The sequence below is a fragment of the Apostichopus japonicus genome, chromosome 20 (genome assembly GCF_037975245.1).
Source record: "Apostichopus japonicus isolate 1M-3 chromosome 20, ASM3797524v1, whole genome shotgun sequence".
Classification (NCBI taxonomy): Eukaryota; Metazoa; Echinodermata; class Holothuroidea; order Aspidochirotida; family Stichopodidae; genus Apostichopus; species Apostichopus japonicus.
The window spans coordinates 16,514,281-16,532,595 of NC_092580.1; the positions used below are offsets into that span (position 1 = coordinate 16,514,281).

Consider the following 18,315-nt stretch of genomic DNA (forward strand, 5'->3'; position numbering starts at 1 on the left):
GTACGAAAATTATATACTACTGAGTGCAGAGGTTTGTTTACAAGTGATGAAAACTTCTGGCTCAGATAGCAAAAAATCTGCATGGTCATTATACAGAAAATTGATGGTGCCATGAAAGGCCATGCTTGTCAGCTATCCGGTGATGGGTAGCGTTTAGCTAGTGAGCATTGCTATCTAAACTAAGAGACCAGTGGCGGAGCTAGGGGTATTGGTCAGGAGGGGCGAGAATGGTCTGTAGGGGCGCTTTCGACACTATCTAAGCGGAGCATCACCACTGGTTGGCGCGTAGCGTACAGAAATTTTTTGAGTAAAGATACTCCCTAGATCGCCGGAAATGACCCTTTCCGGGCCTGGCTAATTTGCAGATAAACGAAGAATAAATAGGTGTCATCGCCAAATTACACCAACAAAATGTGACAAATATCAAAAAGTAGATGAGAGCGCAATAAAAAAGTCAATAATCTAGAATAAGTAAAAAGTGGTAAAGAGATGAAAAGGGCGCCAGCAGTCCATTTGAGTCTGTCAGGGGGGCATCTGCCCCCCCCCCCCCTGACTGTATGGGCGCTCCGCCACTGTAAGAGACCACATTACTTTTGTGATTTAGTGTGTAAGTCAATGGGGTTTAAAATGGTCGTATGCTACCAGTAGTGCTATGTTGGGGGCACAGTGCTAAAATTTTACCAACTGTTTTAGGCTAGGTAGATTAAGTGCATAAGTAGAATGGAGACAGGTATCCTCTCTTAGGAGAGGAGTGAATTAAATATACATAATTACTACTCTCACGTGTTGTACGTTGACATGACCTACTGTGTTCCACATGTTAACGGGCCAACTATAAAAGCTACGTCCACGACAAGCAGGGATTAAAATACTATGAGCCAAGAGTAAATTAGGCCACTTAGTTTGTCGTCATATGAGGACGTACGTTACTTCTAGAATAGGAAATACAGAAATGAGCGCATTTGTTGCTCCAACAACAACTTAAAGTATAACCAAAGATAATTCACCCTTGGGATATTAAAGATACAAAACTCTCGTCAAAAAGTGTAACTTGATCAGCTGAACATATACCAACGTCTCCGAGGTGTCTATGTTCCGACAAAAAGAAAAAATTTGAGGAATTTTGTTTTATCCCAAAATAAGTTTGTACCAAGAAAACTTATTTTGTGCCCCCCATTTTTTGGGACCCAATTTTGTTGGGGGGGGGATTTTTTTGGACCCCATTTTTTGGACGAAATTTTTTGGGGGGACTTAATTTTTTTGGACCCAATATTTGTTTGGGGACTCAATTTTTTTGGACCCCTTTTATCAGACCAAATTTGTTGGAGGACTTATCAATTTTGGTCCCAAAAAATTGTGGTAAAAAAAAATTTGGTCCGTAAAAATTTTGGTCCGAATTCATGTTGGTGCCAAAAAATGTTGGTGCAAAAAAAATTTCCAGAAAATTTTTGGTCATAAAAAATGTTAAGTCCAAAAAAATTTGGGTCATAAAAATATTTTGGTCCAAAAAATTTTGGTCCCAATAAATTGGGTCCGAAAAAATGTTGGTAAAAAAAATTGTCGGAACATAGAGACGTCGGAACATAGAGACGTCGGAACATAGAGATGTAACCGGTGACTTGTAATACTGTAAAAGGCTTAAAGGTCTGCTTTATACATGTAGAGCCCCACAGAGGTCTCGCGAGAACAATACAAGAACTAGTGAGAACTGTACCAGACCTCGCGAGACTAGCCAAAGACCATATGAGAATGAACAGTGGCATGAATGAAGGGTGACATCTTGGGAGAATGACACAAAACATATTCCAAGCTTTATGTGTCTAAACATGTCAATAATGTATCAGTACAAATCTATAGAAATATGCAAGTAAGATCCATATATATCACATTTAAAAACAAAAGGACATTTTGCTATAGTTTCTACAGTATATTGGAATACTGGAATATTGGAACATTTATATATACAAATGCAATGATAACATACATACAACACATATGACATGGTATTATGAACATTTGCTTCAATTAATATATCAAAGTTAACAACTTACTATTGTTATAAAGCAATCCCTGCTGCTAAAGCTGGATCCCTTCTCAATAGGAAAGTGAGAAATTTCCATATCTTAAACAACAAAAAACACTTTGTACAATATTATCTCAATTTTATCATTGTGTATAAATCAAGTTGACTTGCACCAGGTTTGATTTAATTGATTTATTGATTTAATTATTTCATTATTTGTTTCATCACATAGTATAACAAGATGTATAAGACAATATAACTGCAAATAGGTAAGAAAATGTGAAAGGAAGTAAACTAAGAAATCCATTTGGGCTTAATCGAATAGAGTACTCCCATCAAAGAAAATAGATAACCTTAACACCAATAAAAGAATTACCCTCCACAAAAAAAAAAAAGATAACCTTAACATATGAGACCTATAACACTACCCCCCCCCCCCCACCACCACCAACTCCCACCCCTTACAACGGATACAATCAATAAAGGCTTTTATAGTAATTTTTCAGTTGTCGCCTGAACGAAGCCACGGAAGTATAAGATTTCAAGTTGATCGGAAGATTGTTCCACAAAGAAATAGAATGATATCGGAGGCTTTGCATGCTCTTTGAATTACGACAAAAAGAAGCACGTATATGACCAGTTTGTCTAGTATTATAATTGTGAATAGAATGACCAATTGTATAAAAGGTAGCAAAAGAACTTGGAAGCAGATTGTTCATAGCACGTTAAGTAAACGTAAGAACATTTAAAGAAATGAGATCAGTGAACTTGAGCACGTTTAAGGAGGAGAATAAATGACTGGTATTATCACATGGAGCTGAAGACGTCATGTGCCTCACAGCCCGTTTTTGGAGAATGACAGGTTAGTATTAAGGTTAGTATTGAAAGTACCAGACCAAACTGAAGAGCAGTACAATAGATGAGGAAGTATAATACTATAGTAAAGAGATCTCAGAATTTTCATTGGAAAAGTATATTTTAACTTAGATAAAATACCTACACCTCTAGAAACTTGTTTGGAAATATGATTAATATGGACTTTCCAAGAGAGCTGAGAATCAATAAACACACCAATAAATTTAATATTATAGCAGTACGATAGTTGAGGAAGTATAATACTATAGAAAATAGATCTCAACATTTTCCTTGGAAAAGTATTTTTTAACTTAGATAAAATACCTATACACCTCTAGAAACTTGTTTGGAAATATGATTAATATGGACTTTCCAAGAGAGCTAAGAATCAATAAACACACCAATAAATTTAATATTAACGACTCTTTTAAGGCAAATACCATGCATATATAAATCAGCATTTATTGTCCTAGAGGAGTTTCCAAATGCCACATAATTTGTTTTATCAATATTCAAGGACAATTTGTTAGCAGAAAAACAATCATAAAATGCATTTAATTCATTACAGATGGTTACTTTAAGAGTTTCTACATTGCTGTCAGAGAAAAAAATAATATTATCATCAGCAAAAAGGACAATCGAGCAATTTGAGGAGACATTGCCATTATCATTTTATTGATTTACGATACTCTCCTCCCAATATATCAGGGTTCTTGGTGATATGAAGAGTCAAACTACAGTAAAACCAACTTCTCTACTACCCCTTCACATACAGCATGCATGTAGTCTACTGGAAAGCCTGCTATTATATCAAACTTTGGTAAACGTATTAAAGGTGATGGAATTGGCTTTACTCCACACTGGTTCTGTCTTGTCTGCCTTGCTAGCATGACTTTTTCAACTAAATGCTGGTGTGTCCTAAGCTTATAAGCTTGAGTGAAGAGTCACAACTTGGATATATACATGTTTCAGACACCCTCAAATCATTCAGTGGGATGTAAACACCAATCACATCTAAAATAGCAATTGAATTGTACCAAAGCCTGCAGTTGACATTGTGCAACAGAATCACACGCACAAGACGATGCAGTCACATTTGTGTTGGTTAAATTCATTTGTGCATGGATTCTGCCAGTCTATCTTGCCTCTTGCCATAGCATGACACTCATCAACAAAAGGTTTGAGGTAAACTTGCATATTGGCTTTCCCACATCCAAACTATATAGAAGCAAGTATGGCATGTTTCTTTCTTTATGTGGGAGTTCATTAATTGTGCACAAAATGGGCCATAAACTACCATTTGATGACTGAAAAGCAGATATGCCATTACTGTTGCATGTTAGTGAAATGTGTTCTGCTGTTACCAATTTTCTTTCTGTATTCCTTTCCATAATGAAATATCTTCAAGAGAAATTTTTTTAAACCTCAGTGGGTGTTCTTAGCTTGCTGCACAGTTATGGTATTTCCAACAAGTTTTTCCATATTTGTGACTCTATGGAAAGCGATACAAACAAATTTCCTTCTTTTACCGCATCAGTGTGATTTGGAGCTAGCAACACAACAAATGGTACACGACAATGCTTCATCAACACCCAAGTAAGATTCACAGGTTTTGCAGTATGCATGGTACACAAAATCTCCATTTTCCGTATCCGCCATACAGTATTTACGTGGTAAGTAATTGCTGGGTGGAACACCACTCGGTAGAGTAAGGTTCTCATTCATTAGTGACAATAAGTCTTGCACAACTGATGCTGTCAAGTTGTGCCTGATCAAAAAAGCCATTATCAAGGCACAACTTGATACTTTGTGAGAGGTGCACCATCATAGTGAGGGTCTTCGGGTTCATCTGGTTGAGGAGGCAGGCGCATCAAACAAATGTTTTAACATTGGTCAGCTTCTGACATCTGTTGAGCAAAGGAAAAATGCATGGGTCACTCTCGGTGAAGTTTTTGAAAATTATAGTGGGGAACCGATTCAGATTCTGCAGAACATTTGAAAATCTGCCCTTTAGTAAGACTGCCGTTCATTTTTCGCCACTGGCCACGTCTGCACATTAGCCTGTGTCTTACGTAAACTATTCACCAAGCCTAGCAAAGGGACAAGCATGGAAAAGTCACTTCCACAGCTCAAATTTTCCCCGATCTACTACGAGGGCCTATATTCAAATATGGGGGCAGGTAAACTGTTATGGCAGGTATTAAAGGGCGCATTTTTCATATGATATTTTATTTTTAAGCATAGCTCGACACTTGTGTAAAGAATGCCCAAAAAATGTATTTATCTATGGTGATCATTGTAGCCCAATACCACTCTAAGCGTTCCTGATTTGCACATATGTAGTTTTTGGTTTTGTATTCGAATACAAATATCTGTGCATAGAATGTAGGTAGGCTCTATATGGTAACCCTGGGTATTTCTGCACATATGTTTTTAGAATATGGCAATATATATAATGTATCTCACCTAATTGTCAATATATAGGACTGGAAACACTGCACTTCATGTAAATTGTGACATTAAATGTAATTGTTTCCCTCATACTTTAAAACATGTAACATCTACATATACTGGTCTAACGTAACTGATGAACGGGATGGTATTGTGCAAAGATTTTGTAAGCCATACAGAAATGCTAATTTCTTGCAACCCTGGATGTGTCTCTTTGCCATGACAAAGCTTTAGGGTCCTGACAGAATGGTGGGGCCGAAAATGGTCTCGAAGAACCAAGTGAAGAACATGTTCAGGTTGACGTTATAGTCATTAAATATTGATATGTGTTGTATTCACCCTTTAGTAATTACATGACGATTCTTGGTGGGAGGTGTAACATTTAACATATTAACAGGTCAGTAAGTGAGCTATATGCAAATAACAACCATTATTGTAAATTTTAAGGTCAGACCATGCAATTTGAATATTCTGGCCAGCCATCACCCACAGAATCAAGGATCTAATGCTTTTTGAGGCAAATTTGATAATTGAAAACATATACTCATTTTTACTAAATAAAGACTTTACATGCATCTGACAGCACAAAATACTTAGCTTGTCAGTTTTCGAAATTCAAAAATTTATCAATTTCCTTTATATAAATGATACACTTACACTATCATTTAACTCTATGGTGTTATCATCAATCACATCATTGCCTTGTTCATCCAGATCAGCATTTTCCTGAAAACTCATATTATGGCTGACAATGTACATCCTGTAAAAGAAAACAAACGCATTCAAGGGTGTGAAGACTCGCACAAAAAGAAACGTCTAGTGCCGGTAATCTGACCTAGTTTCGAATGAGGTGTAACAGTCTTAGACACCACTATGGATCCCAGAAAATACACACACACAGCTTGCTACCATCGGATATTAGACACAAGTGTACAGTCAGTATAAACAGCTGCAGTCAATACCCACAACACGGTGTACAAACAATACAGCGATGGACATCTCAGGTCCAGCTAAAGATAACAAGGTATCATGTTTCATTACTGCACTGTCTGCATTTTGTAGCGACATAAAAAAAAAAAACGTCACTTGCAAGCAACGGAAAGTTAACTTTTTCAGATGGCCGCACGCGGTTTTGGGCGAGTCTTTAATGCCTTTAATAGCCACAAACACATTAAGCTAGGCAGTGTAATACAATAGTGGGAAGGAAAAAACATGCAAATGTGCATATAGTGGTCAAATGTTATATATGACATCAAACTTGTCAGTATAAAGATAATAATCATATCATATTAACAATGTGGAGAGTCACACACATGTACACATCAACCACACAAAATTCCTGTGGATCAGGACACAGGCATAAATTAAAATCAAAAATTGAATATTAAAACAATAAATGGCAAATGGGCATTAACTAAATGATTAATTTAGTGCCAAATAATTAATTAAATTATCAGTACCAACCCCAATGCAAAATGGTAGCATTCTTTGATATCCATGGTTCACAGGCATATGTATGCAGTAGTAGTAGATGTTTAATGTGTAGCTGCTAGCAATTGCATGGGAAACATCTACTACTACTACTACTAGTAGTAAAGATTTAATCTTGCGGGTATGGATGCAATACTTATGTATTGCATATTCATCCCAATTTGCACCTGGTATAAACACTACACACAACGAAAGAGTATGCATAGACTACTCTCCAAGCACATACCTCATCTAGTCACTCTTAGATTGGTGCTCTTCTGTCTTTCCTTCAACAACTTCTCGTTTGTTTCTGGGACCTGGATGTCTGCATTTTACAAATACCTACAGCAAAGCAAGGATACAAAACAAAACTTCTTATGGACTTGTAATACTATAAGTAAAATGCATCCATAGTTGTGAATTGTTTTAACCATTAATAATTTTCCAATGTTAAGAAACCTTGTTCACATCTCAAGGAATGCACTTTCTACTGTGATATGAAGGGGGCTGGTGGGGTCCAGTATTCATCATCAACACCACACCAATCTGGATTGACTTGTTGTGGGGTGAATCTAGTGCCATTCTGCCATACTTTCCGCCATAAGGTTGCGAGCCTTTCCACCATGACGGAAAGGCTCGAAACCTATGGCATGGGGTTTTCAACCGAATTTCAAAGTCTGGCACACAAAGGTAGTTTATTAGTGTAATCAATTATATTTAAATCTCACAAAGAGTAAATCATGGGACATATTTAACTCGGACAAACAGGGTTTCAGAGGATTTTCTATTGCGGAAAGTATCAATGGCAGAATGACACAGCCCCCAAGTGGAATTCTTTATGATAATGGGTGTGTGAATCTGTGTGTGACAACAAATACGCTATAGCCTTAAAAGTTACAGTACAGGTCGTTTAATTAAGACGCTAGATTTTCTTTTTTGAATTTGTCAATGTTTTAAGCATATGACTTAGGCTACGGCATTTAAAGTTTCTAAAAACCAAATAAGGATATGGCACCGTGCAAATTCTCCGCTATAAGTAAGACGGTGGTTCCACAGGTGCATACAAAATAAAGGAACCTGTTTTTCTTCACTTAAAAATTTAAAAATGAAATGAAAACCCAGAAATTGCCAGATAGTAACAATAGTCATTGGAATTAAAAACTCATTTCATTTAACCATCTAAAATCAAGGAACTGAGTGCTACAAATGGATGGGTATTCTCACTGACCTGATCTAGTGGTTTTTCAAACAGGGGTTCCTCGATGACATTATTGAAGTGCTTCATTCAGTTTGGTCTAGCTCCATCCTCCCTGTAGCGGTTTAAGTCATCTGCAAATGATGACAAGGAAGTGCCTAGAATTTTTTATAAGCACCTGGCGATAACTTCATTTTGTGATTAGTGATGTCACAATACAGACAGCTATGCCTTCCTGCAAGTCAAAGAAGAATTGAAGACTCCAGTCAGATTTCTGAACGGGCGATAAAAGACAAAGCTCCACATGGGATGGTTTGAAAGAAAAATTTCAGCTTACCACTTGCTCCCGCTAGACCATACATTCGGCAGAGGTACTCATAATCACCAAAGGCAAACAGTCGTATTTTCTTGTTTCTGAAAATGAATATAAATTTGCACAAGGTTTGATGGATTTTATAATCATACAATTGGTTAATTGCATCAGTATGCAGTTTGTGTTTTTGTTGAGATGTCATACGGTAGTTATATACTCTTTAATACCTCCAAGACGACACCTGCAGTTCATTGACTTGTTTCCTTAAAGACTTGAAGGCTAATTTTCAGACTTTGAACTGCGTGGGTTGCTGGAAAGGCACAGAACACAACAGTGTTTCTTGGTGTATTTGGATTACTGATGTTGGCGACCTGAAACATTTCCTTGAATGTGGCACCGCCTTCATCACCACCAATTTTTATCCATATTTTGTCTTCTGGAATTGTGTCATGGCAGGTGGGCAAACAGGAGAAATGGTTTTCCTCAGCATCGGTTGAAATTGTTTAACTCAACACAGTGATTTGAAGTTTACCAGTGCTAATTTCTTTTAGGTACTTTATTGAAAATATTTCTTTGCGAAAACTAGTTCTAACCTATGTGTATTTTCAATTTATTGAAGAGTATTGACGTAGAAATTTATTTTTACCTGTAGTTCCAAGTTCAGTAACTATTTCTTTTCCTTCTGTATTTTGCTGTTGTTTTTATGTGTGGTTAGTTTAACTTAATTAAAATGGCTTTTTATAGTACTGCTGCCCATATTCATGGTTAGTTTTTATTTCAAACTTACTTATACTCCTGTGTTGGTGTTCATATGCATGTTTTAACTGTTTATTGATTAGTTGATTGACTGATGTTAGCATGTTTAACCGTTTCATCCCAGGCATTTCTTTTTGACACATCCTCTTGTTATATGATGATATCAATGCCCTGTTTTTTTATAATTATATTTAAAATATGTAAAACTGACTAGCTTGAGATACACAGTATTAGACTTACAAGACAATCCATTTGTCAAGGTGCATTGTGGTTGGGATGCGAAGAAAGGAGAATCATAATTAATAAGACCAAAATGATTAACAAAATTTCACAAAAAATCCTTTTTCAGTATCAATTCATTACAGTTGTGTATATCAATCATTAATTTAAGTACCTTTTGAGTTGTCTGTTTCCTTTCCAAGAAGAGCACATGTCTGCTTTTAGTCCCAAGAAGTCTGATGCAGAAATTGTGACTCTAGTTTGGTGCAAATCACTCAGTTTGGCTTGTATATCCGACTGGGAAAGCTCATGATTAGCTGCTCAGATGATGAACCACCGCTTATTATTTCTCTGGTTTTCGCCAAAAGTTTGCTTTGTTTCCTCAATGTTAACTGCGATGCATCTTCACTGGCTTTTCGAGGCTTGGGAATGCAAATGGGGTCAAAGGCTGTGTATGTGTGAAGATTATATAGAGACATGAATTTATTGATTTATCTCACATGAATTTCACTTTATATATTATAAAGAGGTTAGACAGATATGTCCTGCCACATTGAGGGTAGTTCAAGATTTACAAAATGTTCACAAGCACACAAGTACAAAAAATACTCTGTTTCAAGTCCTACAGGGTACTAAAAAATTATTGAATTTGATTAATCTTTTATCAATATTATCATAGCCGAAAAGCGTATGGCGGGCATTAGCCCCTCCCCCAGTATATGGTTTGTACACTAGTGAAAATGATGAACTACCCCTTATCTACAGGCATCAATTAATAAGTAGAATTATGACTGTTTCATTGTGTCTCTTTATGAGAATCAATTAAGCTTTAGGTAGTCAATTTCTCGCGAATTTCTCTCCAAGTAGAACATTTTCTACTTGCTTTTACGTACAGCTCAGGAATATACATAGGAGGAAAACTGGAAGCTGCATTTAGCTGCTAATTATTAATATTCAATGATGTATTTATAAGAGTATAGAATGTTACATTAATATATGGAAATACTAACCAATTCTCCAGTTTTAAAAGATATTGCAACTCCATCATCAGACTGCTTCAGCTTTGTCTTGAGAAAATGACTTCCTAGGGCCTCCATGGACGGTGTTGGTGGTGCAGTAAGGGGATGGCTAACAAGTTGTTCCACTTTAATTATTTGGCAACAGTGGGCTGCTTGCTCATCCATTGGTAAGGTGGTCTTGCACTGCTTACAAGTACATGCCTGCCTCAGGAATGCTGCTTCAAAGTATGACATAACACTTGTTACACAGTTTTATTTTATATTAGCAGTAACATTTTGGACACTTACATTTTATATTTCTGTGTATTGCTCTTCAAGGCAAGATTTACAAATCAGGTGTTTTGCAGGGAGCTTCGAGTGCCTTATTGACTAATCAATTGCTTAAATTGCCGTTGAAACTGTTGGCTCGTCTTGTTCGACACTGGGATGGGCTTGGGCATTTTCTTTTTCTTCCAGGAGAACTTTATTGGTTGACCTCCTTCATTCTGGGACTCATTTGCTGCACACACCAAGCAATGACAGGTTCGAGGATGCGCCATCCAGTTTGGGGGGGGGGGGGGTGAAGGTTTATACCCTTGAATGTCTTGCAGTAGCAACTGCGGCAAAATTTCAGGGATGTTTATCAGGATCATCATCAATACAATTAATTTGGAAGTTGCCGAAAGTCTGTCACAGTGAATCTTGCACAATTTTGGTTGTTGTGCTTTAAGTATCCTTTGCTAAGATTACTCTGTTTCCACAAATCCTACAGAGCATGGCAAGTACTTTGGAATGGTGCTCAAATTCATTTTTGGTTGTTTCTTGTGACAATTTCTGTTATGTCTGTGGAGAGACGGTTGAGAATTATATTTGACATACAATATTAAATGCATCGTTGCTTCTTTGATAAATGCATCATATCGTTTAGTTACAGCATTGCATGTGCATCTAATATTCCTATAAATACATACTTGTTGCAACCCTGCTTGTTTTATGTTCTTTTTCATGTCATGTTTTACTTTGTCATATAAGACAAACTATGGAATTGCACATGAAAGATATTTCAATGTATAATAAGAACTAAGTAACGTATGCATCTACCTCATTCAGAGCTTCGCGGGTTGGACCCGCATTCTAGCACCCAAACCTACTGACCCGAGCACATGTCCGAAAAACCTGCATTGTAATTGTCAAGTATAAATAAAAAAAATGCATCAAATTTTAACTTCATCACTTCATCATTTCTTTAGCATTTAGCATAATAGAGTATAAAACCTCCTTTACAGCATCATTAACCTCAATTTATATTTCCTTTCATTGGGGCAAGCAGCGAACATTTTCATGCCACGGGAAAGAATGAATTATCACCTACTATTCAATTTATTGATGTTACACACAAAAAAATGCATATTTCTCAGAAAATTTTGGGTGACAAAAGCCTTTCTAAGTACCACCATATTACATGTAGGCATCACCAGGATTAAAAAAAATTCAAACACCCCTCCCCTGGATGGCGATTCGTGGCATGGACCAGCATTTGCCTTCTCAAGATTTGGGAGCTATGCTCATTACTAAGCTGATGTGTCTAGATGTGACAGGGGGGGGGGGGGGGGTTGTGGCAGGTAGCACAGTGGGATAAATTGTAGCACTATAGTGCCCGGTTACTAAATATGTATTAATATTTCTGATTTCCACTCCCCCCACCCCTTCTCCTATCAGCAAAGCTGAGCTACATTGCTTCAATGAAAAATAGCAATTTTTGGATCATATAGGCTTGCATAAGAGCACTCTCTACTTATGTCACATCCTAACAGGTATGCTGGAAAATCGTAATAGCAGTTATGGCAATTAATTTATTGTATAAAAGAAAACCCACCCCCCCCCCCCCTCCTCCCTTCCAAGTTCTTAAGCTAGGTAAAGCTTTTCATCCTATGGAATGAAGGAATGAACCAAAAGTGATTTGCTCATCCATATCAATAGCCTATTAATGCTACTTTCGTATCTATAACCCAATATAGATTAACTTGGTCAGTAAATTACACTCCCTAAGCATGCTGTCCTACATAGGCCCAGCAGAAGATTGCATATCTTCACACGATAAATTGCATACATTGTCACAGTATGGGCCTAATGTATATGTTATTACCATTAGTTAGAAATTGGGAGCTGGCACATTAACACCACTTGGTGGTGTAAGCTAACTTTACCTTACTATCTGCGTTCATTTCTTATCCTTCAAAACTTCATACTTTTAAAACTGGACCTAAATGTTAACAACTTTTGTTATACGCTGCCCTCGATTTTGTAGCACTTATGCAGGATAGTGCACTCATTTCGTGCAACTGGATTTTCACGTTTGTCACTCGAATTCAGACTTTTTTTTTTACTCTAACGCCTTAGTTTAGGATATTGTGCTTGTGCAATGTACATTAAATGTTCATTTGCATTCATCAATGATATTTCATATCTCCCGCCATATATAAGAGTTTTGCGATCGTCTTGTTTTGCTTAAGGCCAAATAGCCTTCTTGGTTACTGTCGTCTTGTACGTTATTCCATGACGTGTACAACATGCTTGCACTTTACACCCTGAAAACCAAAAAATGGCAGTGTCGTACTACTGCGCCTCAAACATCCGTGTCCAAAACACCTTCCCCTTTCTCCTTTGACCTGCACATTAACTTCCAGGATATCTCACAAATTAACTGTGCCAATATATAATGTTACATCACTCCAAAACATTTTACTCTTTGTGTCCAGGGCCCACCCCCTTACCCCTCCTCACCCCCTAGCATGCAGTGAACCCAGGCAAAAACACATTGGGACTTCCTCCCTTAATAATTGCATCATTTTATTTCTTTCACACCAGCTAAAGACCAGCTTAAAACATTAATGCCATATCTACAAACACTAAATATATGGAGAGGTTAACATACACCCCAGTTTTGGGGGCTGTTAATTATTTCTCTTTGTTTTTTTCTTGCTGTTAAGGGGAGGGGTGTGCTTCCCTAACTTTTTTTCATGTGTAACCTGTACATTACATCAAAGTTAGTATTCTAGGATATTTCACTGCAATACCTTTGCCTATATATAATGTCATACAACTCCAATACATTTCCCCACCCTTACCTCCCCCCCCCCTCCTCCAACCCTTGAGGAGTGCAGTTAAGCAATGCAAAATAACTTTTTTTGGAAGCTGCCTCCCTTACCTATTGCATTTCTTTCATTTATAGCAGATACATACCATTAAAACATGAATGTCATATCTGATAATATCTGATCATAATATCATATCTGATAACATATCTATATATATGTAGAGGTTAACATATGTACTCCCCATTGCAAGGACTGTGAATAATTTCCCTTTGTTTTTGCATGCAGCTAATGGGACAGGGTGTCCTGCCCTACCTTTGTCTATGGGTTACCTGTACATTGCATCAAAGTTAGTATTCCAGGAAATTTCACTATGTACAATAGCATTGCCTATATACTGTTTCAACTTACACTCCACTACATTTTCCCCTTTGTGTCCAGTCCCCATCCTTACTTCCCCCTACATCCACCACTGGCATGCAGAATCACATTGGGAGCTGCCTCCTTTATCGATTGCATAATTTTGTTTCTTTTACACCAGATTTAGACCTTACAATTACTAATGGGATATCTGATAACACTAAATATAGGCAGAAGTTAACATACACCCCACCCCATTTTGGGGGGCTGTGAATCATTTCCCTTTGTTTTTCATGGAAGTAAATGAAAGGAGTGCCCATTCCTTTTGTCTATGGGTAACCGTTACATTAATGTCATAGCTAGTATTCCTGGATATTTCACCAATAACTTTGCCTATTTATAGTGTTACACCACTCTAAAACATTTTCCCTGTGTGTCCAGCCTCCACTCTTACCCTTCCTCCACCCTTGGCATGCAGTGGACCAATGCAAAAACATATTGGGAGCAGCCTCCCTTATCGATTGCATAATTTTGTTACTTTAACACCAGATATACACCTTGATATCATTGGTGCCCTACATATTAACACTAAATGTATGGTGGTATACAAACATCCCAAACAAGGGATATGAAATGCGCTCTGGACTTATGTTAACCGAAATGGATGTACCGTCCTCTTCCGGGCTATATATAGAATAACCCCTAAACATTTTTACCATCATAAACCCTCTGGTATGTGACAAGTGGTATACAAGGTACAACATGATACCCCTACCATGGTGTTTGGTCACATGATCCAACTGGCAACCTGTACCCCACTTTGCAGGGTGCCAACATATACCCGAATCCAGTGCTATATATATAGATCTAGGTTTTTGCTTAAAATCACTGTATAAATGTAGTTAATCCTTATAAATGAGATATTTTCACAGACAATGACATATTTGCTATCTGTCTTTTCAGCTCTTTTTGCTTTATAGAGCCATTCAATATAGTCATTACTTTTGCTCACAGTCAATTTCGTTTCTGAAAAGCATTAATTCTTAAGTTGAGTTGTTCTTTCAGTTAAAAAGTTCTTGGATTGTTTCATATCAAATGTCTTACATATTAAAATAATAATGAAAAACCAAAAATATCAGCAAGGCTTAGTGTCGATACTAAACTTTTATTAGGGCAAACATTCCTAAAAGATTTAAATTATCAAAGACTCCAAGTTCAAAATCTGTTAAATTTTGATGTTAAAATTTGGAAAAAAAGAAATATTACAGATTGTTTGTATGGGCTGCATGGTATTACTCTGAGATTCATAGTCAAGCTTGTCTTTTGTAGTTGGAACTACTTAGACGGGTGAAGAGCACATCCAGTGTTCATATTCATATTACTACCTGCACTTTGTATTGTTAAAGAAGATTTTAAAGTCACTGTACAAATGTATAATCAATTCTTACATGGGAATTTATACTTTTATTATATTTCTTCTCAAAAAGAAAAAGCCAGAGTTTTGTTAGAAGAGAAGGTAGGACCAGTTTGTATTCCTTTTATGGTGTTAGGTCAAAAGTTATTTAAGAGCAGCTGGACTTTGAGAAGCTTCAGATTATCACCTAAATATAATCAGTCAAATCAATGCATAGAATGTCATTAACACTTAATGGCAAAACAAATGTAGTTACTTTTCTCTCACAAGACTGCTGTTTTGATAATTTTAGAAGTGGTTTCTAAGTTTAGTGGAAGAATATTTCCATGATGTAGGACTTAAAGTGGGATAGTTACCTTTTTCTTAAAGTTATAAATTGAAAAGTTTGTTCTTGAAGGGTTTAATTTGTTGAACTATTGCTGTTCTCGCTTTTGTTTACCCCCAAAAATGTGATTAAATTAATCACTTATTTGGTGTTTTCATGATTCACTTGTTTATGAACCCTTTAATGAGTTATAACTCACTTAATGCATGTCGGCATCCCCTGCATACTCTATCAGGAAGTCTCCCTTCTTAAAACCTGTGGTTGTGAGCACTCCCTGGCCTGTATTGAAAACAATACACATGTAATGTTACTGAGTTAAAAGAGTACAGTCAATAGTAAATAGAACCTTAATGACATTTTAAACAGAAAAACACAGAGTTATAGTATAATAGTTTCAGCCATAGTGTTTCTTGTTCATTATTGAAACATTAGATAAAAATATCTATGAATACAATTAAACATTAATGTTTCATAAACATAATGTAATTAACTGACACAAAATTGCAACTTTGATGACATTGGTGTTAAAGATCTCTGCTTACAGTCATTTTCATACCACAACTAAATCTTGATTCATGAATTAATCTAAACTAGCTGCAAGATTTATACGAAATAGGGCTGTGACTTAAGAATTGCTCACATACCAATGTAATAGTTTATAAATTTGCCTTCAGATCCAGGCTTATCTTGGTATTTATGGCAGTGATTTTTAGCATCCTCCACTGGGTTAAGTTGATACTGTTTTCTATTTCTCTCTGAACAGGGAAAAACAAAGAATCTTTACCATATTTTCAAGAAGCAAACATGTCTTTTCAGTCAGAAATTTCCACACATAAAGGCTGGTGCGTGTTTACTACAAGTGTATCATGAATGTAGCAGTCACAAATAAGCCAAACAATTTCACCTGCAGACGATACGTGAAAGTGAGAGTCTCACTGTGAAACAGTGAAAGTTGGCAAGTATGGTCTACATGCATTAAATGCATGCATTAATATCACAATAGGAGACTCCACAGTGATGTATTAACAGGCTCTTTATAAAAACAAGTGTAGGTCAATTTGAAACTAAATAGTTGCCTGACATAAAAGTATGTGGACATGTGTACAATTGAGGTACTAGGGAATTGTGCACATTTGTACTGCATAAAACAAAACTTGTTTAGTTCTGTAAATATATGACAAAGAAGGGAACATCATACATGTACCGCACCACAATTAATTGCTCCCATTGACTTAATACACACTAAACTTGTCACTTTCTGTTGATGTATGTAAACTTATTTGTGTGCACCCTGTTCTCTGTTACCACGTTTCTACGTTACACATACTGCGTGACTTACTCTCTCTCGCTTTAACTGAATAAACCTGACATATCCTACTTTAATTGCTGGAATCATCTTTCCACCGTCATGGCGTCTACAACAGGTTATGGGCCCAGGTATCGGCTTTTATTGACGGTGATGAGGAGAAGTATGAACTGTGGGAGATAAAATTCCTAGGCCACATGCGATTGCAAAAGCTACACAAAGTAATTTTACCGTCGGACGACGAAGTTGATGAAGAGAAGAATGCAGAAGCTTTCGCGGAACTAGTTCAATGCCTAGATGATAGAAGCCTATCGTTAGTTATTCGTGACGCGAAAGACGACGGTAGAAGAGCCCTACAGATTCTACGTGAACATTATCTATCTAAGGGGAAGTCGAGAATTATTTTTCTTTACACAGAGTTAACCTCCTTAAAGAAGGCGAAAGACGAGAGCGTGACTGACTACATGATACGAGCTGAAACGGCGGCGTCTTCACTCAAAACGTCTGGTGAGATTATAAGTGACAGTCTACTGATTGCAATGGTTCTGAAAGGGTTACCAAGCGAGTTTAAGTCCTTTTCTACTGTGATCACACAAAAAGACAAAGTCCTAAAGTTCAGCGAGTTCAAGGTTGCCCTTAGAAGTTTCGAAGAAACGGAGAAATCTGGTGGTCGACAATCCAGGGATGATAGTGTCATGAAGATGGAAAGCACATGGACATCAAAAACAAACGACCGACAGCTGAAGTCCAGCGACACCAGGAAACATGGAGGATTCAACTGGGCATGCTATACATGTGGAAAGCATGGACACAGGGCAGCAGACTGCCGAGTGATTGACCAAAAGAGTAAGAAGAGATGGTGTGACATATGCAAGAAAAGTAACCACGACACAAAATGGTGTAGGAGGAAAGATTCGGTTAAAACTTTGGACAACTCCCAAAATGATGTTAAAGGTGAACACAATTTTCTCTTCAAGGTGGGCTTCGATACCGATCGACTAGATAGGGTACATGAAGCAAAAGGTCTGTTAGTAGATTGTGGGGCAACAACCCACATAATTAATGATGAGTCAAAGTTTGTAAGATTTGAAGATAACTTCAATCCCAGTGACCATTACATTGAATTAGCTGATGGCAGTAGAAACAACAATGTTGCCATAAAGAGAGGTGATGCTCAAAAATGTAGATTCCACTGGTAAAATCCAAACGGGCATCTTAGAAAATGCATTATATGTACCATCCTTTAAGCAAAATATCTTTTCGGTGCAAGCTGCAACTGAAAAGGGTGCTTCTGTTCAATTTAAGCCAAATGCTGCGGAGTTGGTGAGTCCTGAAGGCACCAAATTTAATATCGAGAGAATGGTCATCTGTATTACCTGAATAATACAATCTCCAATAAGATTGCATCCCATACTTTGATAGAATGGCATGAAATTCTTGGCCATTGTAATGTAAAAGATGTGCTCAAACTGAAGGATGTCGTAGATGGTATGAATATTACTGGTAAGCACGAGTTGGATTGTGGCATCTGCATA

General features: G+C 37.0%; 1 protein-coding gene and 1 pseudogene across 5 annotated transcripts in view; both read right to left on the reverse strand.

The window, feature by feature from the left end:
- Positions 1–1,926: 1,926 nt before the first annotated feature.
- Positions 1,927–10,535, reverse strand: LOC139961343 (uncharacterized; annotated as a pseudogene).
- The window catches only part of LOC139960902 (ATP-binding cassette sub-family C member 3-like), a 132,172-nt gene continuing 123,314 nt past the window's right edge, over positions 9,458–18,315 (reverse strand). For 3 of the 5 annotated variants that reach the window (XM_071959586.1, XM_071959587.1, XM_071959580.1), the window contains 4 exons: positions 15,674–15,753; positions 11,382–11,456; positions 10,293–11,123; positions 9,458–9,730 (listed from right to left, as the gene is read on the reverse strand). The gene's annotated coding sequence lies outside the window, so the exon portion shown is untranslated. The remainder of the gene's footprint in view (positions 9,731–10,292; positions 11,124–11,381; positions 11,457–15,673; positions 15,754–18,315) is intronic. The other 2 variants (XM_071959582.1, XM_071959581.1) reach the window with 2 other exon arrangements.